This window comes from Pleurodeles waltl, chromosome 3_1 (assembly GCF_031143425.1).
Source record: "Pleurodeles waltl isolate 20211129_DDA chromosome 3_1, aPleWal1.hap1.20221129, whole genome shotgun sequence".
NCBI lineage: Eukaryota > Metazoa > Chordata > Amphibia > Caudata > Salamandridae > Pleurodeles > Pleurodeles waltl.
In genome coordinates, this window is record NC_090440.1 from 1,459,099,468 (window position 1) to 1,459,107,840 (window position 8,373).

Consider the following 8,373-nt stretch of genomic DNA (forward strand, 5'->3'; position numbering starts at 1 on the left):
GGGGTCCCCTTGGGGGCAAAAATATAGCCCCAATTTTTTTTTGTCAGATCCACGGATCCGCAGATCCACCACAGGGCTCAGTGCTGCACCCCTGTGTAAATCCACTGTGGATCCTCATAAAATGCAAAAAGCAAAACACCCACTGCATCCAACCCTACAGCCAGGCCCTGCGGGCAAACCTCAGCAGCGTTGGTGAGAACATGTGTGCGTGATAAACAAAACCATAGAAGTTCACTGATAAAACAAAAGATTACCGGGATGTTATAGTTAGGTTCTGAATTTACTCTCACAAAACCATAGAAATTGAGCAGTTATAGTTATGGTTAACTTAATTAACTATATCTTGCGCCCTAAGGTAACTATAACCTGCGACTTAGCCATGCACAGCTAATTACCCCACATATTACGTCATTGATGACACCTTCAATGGCATAGTTGATATTATCACTGCAACATTTGCAAGTAAATAATTATTGAGAAAACTGTGCATGACGGGGTACAAGTTAACCATAACTATAACTGCTAAATTTCCCTGTAACCTTTGTTTTTTCATTGAATATATACATATATATATATATATATATATATATATATATATATATATATATATATATATATATATATACATATATATATATATATATATATATATATATATATATATATATATATATATATATAGGTTGTAGATAGCAGTTATTGGGTACATGCTAGAGGATCTGAATTAGAGCTGTAGCTTTCATATATAGAAGTATTATCATGGCAAACTCTCCTTTATAGCATAACATATGGTTACCAAATACATAATGACATAGAATCTGGAATATGTATACATTTATGATTCTAGGGTGATAAGTTATTTAGTTCAATCTATGTGTACATATGTGTGTATCACACAAATATGTAAATGTATGTATATACACAAACATAATGTTCACAGACTCAAATTAGATGAACAGATACCATTCAAGCACTTACAAGTGCTATTCTAAGAATGTTCTAGTACAAATATTATGTGTTTATAATTTAGAAATATTTTTCTCCTGAGGTCTTTAACACATTTTATAAATTTTATATGTTTTCTCATATCTTAGGTCAGCCCCTTTACAAAAAAAAACTGTCTAGAGAGTAATTGAGTCTAAATGGCAGACCTTGGGGGGACATAAGTGCCTTACCCTGCAGTGCCGCAAACAGTGGGAGAGTCTGAGTCGCTGGACTAAGATAATAGCAGAGGTTCGTTGGATTTGGCGCCCTCTGCAGGGTCATCCCTGATGTAGTTTAAATTTTAGTGCTGTCCCTCCCTCATGTCACAGATGTCATCTACATGTGACAGTTTACACCTTCTGTTAACTGATGTTCTAATGGATTGAATGCAGAAGCTGCACTGAAATGTCTTTTTTAAAATGTATTCTTTTATATTGTTGACTTCAACATAGGTGGTATTTGCATTAAACTTAAATGTTAGAAGGACTAAACTGATATTATGATATAATTTAGGCTCTCAACTGATAGAGTGTACTGAAATGATATTGAATTTCCAATAACTAATTAATTAAAAATGCCTGCAAAAATAGAGAAATGTAGTTCTGCGTTATACTGACTGAAATGTATTGACAGAGTTATTGTGTTCAAAGTATTGAAATGCATATGCTAATGAAGAAGTATTAAAGTAGAAATGATAGTTTGTATATTAAAATGTGTTCAATTTGATGTATTAATATGCTGTATTAATTCACTTGCGTTAGACTAAGTGAGGCCTGCTAAGCCTGTATTTGTTGACTGAGCAGTAGATGTTGATTCATTCCTTTAATTTGAACTTTCTTTCAGACTTCATTCCCATGAGAAGATTAGCTTTGGTAACAGACCCCTATTGTTCAGACATAGAGAGAAGTGAAACAATATCCTTGAATACAGAACTATGGACTGACGCTTTGTAGCAATCTTTCAAACTTGTGTGGAGCTACATGGATAGATGATGTTCGCATGACAGACCGATGTTGCAGTTTGGATTCATGTGCTAGATTTCTATTGCATAATGCCCCTTTAACGTAATATGAACAGTCACCTTTGGCGAATCAGAATGTCGTATGAACTTTAATATACCGGTGACCAGTTGAAATTTGGTCAGAGATCTGTCAGATCGAAATGCCCAAAGATGAGATGCTGAACACTTTTTCTTGAATCCCACATGCTCAGCCCCTTGGAGAGGTATCTTCCTCTCTGCCTTTGCCCCTAGAAATGCCTTGTTGAGACTTAGAGACTTTTTCTTCCTGACCCCTGCAGAAGCCTATTGATTGAGCTTCTGCCATGCTGACGCTGTCACTTTTTACCTATCTTTTGCCCACCTTAGTTAGTAACTTTTTGCCCAAGATTACCTTTTTCCAAATTCTTTTTGCCGTTTTTGTTCTTTTTGTCTTATGCTCGCCTGTGTTATGTCCCACACGTCTCGCCCTGATTTGCCTAACTGCAGGTTTTCTCTGTGCTCACCTAAGTTATACCTCTGTTGATTTTAATTGTAAGAAACAGTGCTTGATTTCTGTGTCACTGATATTCCTGTGAATGATTTGTATTCTTCTTCTTGAATACTTAGTTTTATTAATGTTAGTTCACCTGAACTTATCTAATCGCCTTGGTCAACCCTTGGTGACTTTGTATCTTTATAACCTTGTTTTGCGTGTTGTATACATGACTTGAGTTTTAATTTGTAATGAATCCCTTAACTTTATTCCTGACTGGAGTTTTCCTTGCATGGCCACATTGCTCATTACATGTAATTTAATTGGTTTATGTTGACGGTTTGATATATGATTCTACCACACCCTTCACTGGGTCAAAAGATCCATTGACCTTGATGAGCATTGACTTCTGAAAAGGATGAAAATGCTCTAGCAGATCTGGTAGCAGAGGAATGGTTTTGTCCCATAAGGGAAGAGAACCATTTTGGTATAGTGTTAGGGAGTTAAGGTATCAATCCCATGTGATTGCCCAGTCCAAAAGCTGCCCACCCTGAATTCTATCCCATGGTCCAATCCAAAGACTGATGAAATTCCAGCATTATGCCTACAAGTGGCAGATATGTGAGTATCAATAGGGTTTTGTGCTTGTATTGCTTTTGGCCTCAAGATTGTAGTAAAGTGTAATGTTGTGAAGCGTTTTGCAGAGTCGTGGTACTTGAGGTGACTGTGGCGCTGGTTGCTAAAAAATGCCCATGGTTGTTGTTGTTGACGGGGCTGTTGTGGCCTTAGATCCCTGGATGATGCACAAGTATAGAATTAATTTGGTTAATTTATTGTCTGCAGTGAGGTACTTGTCATGAGACGTAGTTGACAGTGGCAATAGTTTTTCCTTGAGTGAGTGTGAGTTTTTGGTTGGTATTTAGTAAATCCTAAGTGCACATGGAAGATCTGTATCAACCGGAGCGAATACTGTTGGTCAAATTTCACTTGTTGTATAATTGTGAAAGCTACAACCAAAAAGTGTATCTTCTTTTTACAGCTTTGAAGTGTTTGAGTTCTAACCCCATAGTGTGCAGACACCTTATTGGTTTTTGCTCGCAATATTTGACAATTTGTTGTGTGAGAAATTGAATGAAAGAACTGAGTGTGACATAATGTTGTGCCATGCTGGTATAGGTCATTTGGTGTGAAGCGCACTGGTATTGGTGGACAGTGCTATGTTGCTATTGGTTGAAGAATCAAGAGAAAAGGATTTTGGGATTGAAGTTACTTCCGGTTTCGATCAAAAGTTATTGTATTTGATTAAACTGACTGAAAATGAAGGGCCAGATTTAGCAAAGTTTTGCGAGTCGCAAATGGCCCGAATCGCTATTTGCGACTGTGCAAAATCGGAAATGGGATGCAAAAACCCCATTTCCGACTTGCAAAAAGCGATGTGAGCCGTTAGCGACTCGCAAAATTTGCAACCCCATTTTGCGACCCGCAAATAGCAAGTCGCAATTTGCGAGTCGCAAACCTTATGCAATTGCAACTCGCAAATTGCGACTAGTCGCAAAAAGCCCAGTTTGCACTTGCAATTTAACTCAGAGCAGGTGGTAACCATAACCAAAGAATAAAAGGAGACCCAGAAGGCATCTGAGTTACTCAAGATGGCGGAGATATACCTGATAGCAGTGAGGAGGAGAGTCCACGCCGCCCAGCAGAGGAGGAGGAGGGGCCACAGACAGGAGAAGATATATAGAACAAGGCAGACTCTTTTTCAGCAAACTGAGGAAGAGATCTATGACAAATATCGCCTTAGCAGCGCAGCCATACTAGAATTAATTGATTTACTTAAACCACAGCTAGAACACCAGACTCTGCGTGGCTGCGCCATCCCTACGCATGTGCAAGTGCTATGCTCACTGCACCTCTTGGCCTCAGGGAGCTATCAGGGGGTCATTGCTGTGGCAGGTGGGGTATCTCAAAGTGCAGTGCCAAGGTTCCTCAGGGCCTTCCTAGATGCCTTACTCACACACATGTCTCACTTCATATACCTACCAAGGAATGAGGCAGAAATTAACAGCACCAAGCTGGACTTTTACCGCATTGCCAACTTTCCCCATGTAATAGGATGTGTAGATGGGACACATATTCAAATATGCCCCCCTGCAAACCTGGAACATCTTTTCCGCAAAAGAAAGTGTACCCACTCACTGAATATTCAGGTTGTTTGTGACGCCCATTATGTCATCACTGACATTGTAGCTAAGTTTCCAGGCAGTACCCATGACTCCTACATTTTTAGGCACAGTGGGATACATCAACGCCTGGAACGTGGGGAGTTTGGAGATGGATACCTCCTAGGTAGAGCTGCATACACCTTGCAGACATACACACAGGTCACTGTGCACACCAACCAGGACTTTCTAACAGTGTAATGTTTGTGCCCAACAGGTGACAGTGCATATGCTCTAAGGCCATGGATTATGACTCCGTTTTTAACACCCAGCAATGAATGTGAGAAGCGATACAACAATGCACATAAGAGGACCAGGAACCTTATCGAACGCACCTTTGGACTCCTGAAAGCAAGATTCAGATGCCTCCACCGCAGTGGAGGTGCCCTCCAGTATACCCCCATTACAGAATTCAAAATTGTGGTCGCATGCGCCATCCTCCACAACATAGCCACCCGACGTGGGCTACCTCTCACCCCTGCAGACCCAGATCCTGATGATGAAGAGCAAGAGCAACCACATCGCCATCATGGGGATCGGAGTATAGCTAATCAAGGCAGACTGAGACGGGAACACATCGCAACACAATACTTTGGAAGGTACGTGTCAACTCCAACCATACTCACCTATTGACCAAAAACTCCATTTGTTAAGTGGAACAAATAAACTATTTAATTTGTGCAGAAATAGAACTATTTACAAATAATGACTGGGGCACATTGATGTCATGTGCCACATCAACAGGGCCAGGGTAATGTCTATGTCCTTCTACGGCTCCTGCCAGCCTGGCTGGTCCCTGGTGCTTCTGCTGTGCTCTGCCTGGTACTCCGGAGCACCCTAGTGTCAGTGGCAGAGACACTGCTCACTGTAGAGCCCTCCTCGCTGTCCTGGGGTGTTTTCCTCTGTGCCCCTGGACAGATGCCGTGCCTCCATTAAGTCTATCACTGTGTGATACGTCCCAGGCCCCTAGCCACATCTCCAGCAAAATGGCCCATTTCGACCTGGATGCCAACTGTCCTCCTCGACAGGCCTGTGGTGTTCACAGCCAGTCTGCTGATGGATGTGGCCATCCTATCTAGTCCTTGTAGGAGCTGACGGTCCCTGCGCCGCCCACCCTCGGCCTGGGCCAGTAGTCCTGCCGCCAGATCCCTCATGGACAGGGCAAGGTCCCCAGTGTTTGTGGCAATCATGTCGATTCTGGAGTTAAGATGCTGCATGCTGACCTCGTTATTTCGGAGAAAGCGTGCAGCACAACACTAATCCTCCCTAATATGTTATTTTGCAGGCGCTGACCAGGCAGCAGCTGTGCCTCACTGTTGCTGGGAGGTTGACGGCCGGACGCAGCCTGCAGCCCTGATCTCCTGTACCTGCGTCGCCTGCGCAGCGGTGGCTGCCCTGTGTGTTCAACTGTATCACTCCTGCCTGTTGCTGGCACAGCCTCCTGGAACACAGTTGCAGCAGGTGTGGACATTTCAGGGATGATGTTGGCCGTGCAGGTGGGATTGCTGGCGGCTCCTGAGCTGTCCTCATGGGGCTGGCTGCTGTGGGTTGTGGTGGTGTCTTGTGGGAGACCTGTGGGACATGGGGAACAGACTGTCAGTGTCTACTATCTGTTGCACACTTCCTAATAAACATTTGCCTATGAACTGCCTACTTGACTACATTTCCCATAATGCATCATTCTGATGTTTGCTACCCTGAAATGGAGCTATCTTGGTTGAGCATGCCCCTGTCTACATGGTGGGTGGGGGTATTGCATTGATAGGGGTACAGGCATGTCACATGGTACTCACCGGTTGATGTGGTGGGCTCTGAGGTGTCCAGGTCTCCAAATCCTGATACTGCCTCCTACTCCAGGGTCTCCTCCACCCTTTCTTCCAGGGGTGTGGGTGGTGGTACTGAAGATGGTCCCCCTCCTGTGCCTCTCATCTCCCAGAGCCTTTCAGCCACCCTCTCCTTGGTCCGGGAGCGGAGGTCATACCACCGTTTTTTTATTTCTTCAACACTCCTGTGGCTCACCCCCAGGGAGTTGATTTTTTCCTGGATGTCCTGCCACAGTTGTCTTTTGGTGGCTTCTGGCACATTGAGGGTTGCCTTCCCAAATAATTTGTCATAGTGCTGACAGCATTCATCTGTCAGCACCTCCAGCTCCTTCTCTGAGAATTTAAGTTTTCTCTTCCTAGGAGTGCCTTCCATTGCAGCTGCTGTTTCTCCTGTGTGCAGTTCAGCAGTTAAAAAGGGTGTGGTCCTCCCTCCTCCCAGGTGTATTTGTAAACTTCCTGGCTGTGATGTCATCATCATGTGCCAGGAAGTGTTTCCAGAGTGTTCTGGAGTGGTTTCTGGAGTGTTCTGCAGCACGTGTAAGCAATTTACATGCAACTCGCAATTTGCGACACCCACTCGCAATTTGCGAGTTCGTTTTTTGCACGGTCGCAAAAAGCGACCTCGCAATCAGCGGACTTGCTCTCTGCGTTGCGACTCCGGGTGCGAGTCGCTATTTCAACACTGACATTGTACCTGCATTTCAATTTGCGACTCACAATTTGCGAGTCGCACCTACTCGCAAATTGCGAGTCGCAAAATTTTTGTTTCCTACATCTGGCCCGAAATTCTTTAAAGCATTAAAGAGTGCATTAAGAGGAGATGTGTTCATTTCAGTTAGAGAAGGTATAGAGACCCGACCTGAAGGAACTCCAGGTCATTATGTGTCATCTGTCAAAGGATTTCATGCATGTGTGTGGCTTGAGCAATGGTGTAAGATTACTGAGAAAGAAGGTGCTTTAACATTCCCATGTTATGGAACATTTGATTTGAGAATTTTAGAAAATTTGAGGTGAATATTATAGGAGATGAAACCACCTCCAAGACCCGCACAATTTGAAGCCCTTAGTATTTGGGAACTCATAACCTTAGAAAGAATGGCAAACAAATATGAGAACAGAATGCAGAAAGCAATTAAGACACGGCAGAAGCTAGATGGGATGCAGACTAGAAAGTAAAGAGATCAGACATACTAGGGGGAGCCAGAATGTTCCCAGCTATTTCAAATGAAGAAGGCAAAAGCACAAAACCTAAAACTAGGAAAAAGACAGAAAAGGCAGAACAGACAACAGAAGCTGAGGATAAAAAGACAGTAACATATGATAGTGATTCAGATGATGAGTTCATAAATCAGATCCTGATTAATCGTCCGCCTCGGTACCACTCAGTTGAGGTAGGAGCAAAAAAAAAAAAAAAGCAGCACAAAATGTAAACCTGAATGTGCCAACTGCTCCAGTTGCACAGACTCTGAATTAGATTGTACCAGTTACACCTGCAGTTTCAGTTACACAAGTTCCCGTAGTGAATCCACCGGTTCAGAGTTTCAATACGGTTCAGCATGTATTGAGTCCAGTTGTGAACTAAATTGTGCCAGATCCTAATTTGAATAAGACAGTGCAGTCACTTTATGTGAATTTGCCTGTATAAAATTGTGCCCCTAATCAACCTGTGCCAATGTTTAGTCCAGTTCAGTCAATGAAAAATGTTACCCTGAGTCAAACAGGACATAATTTCAGTACTGCCTCAACAGGACAAAGTACAGGAATGACAATTCCTCAGAATCAGACAAATCATATGGGTCCAGATGCATTAACAGTTCCCGTGACGGAGGTCCAGTATGCTTCAGGTACATCTGGAAGTAATGTTCATTCAATAAA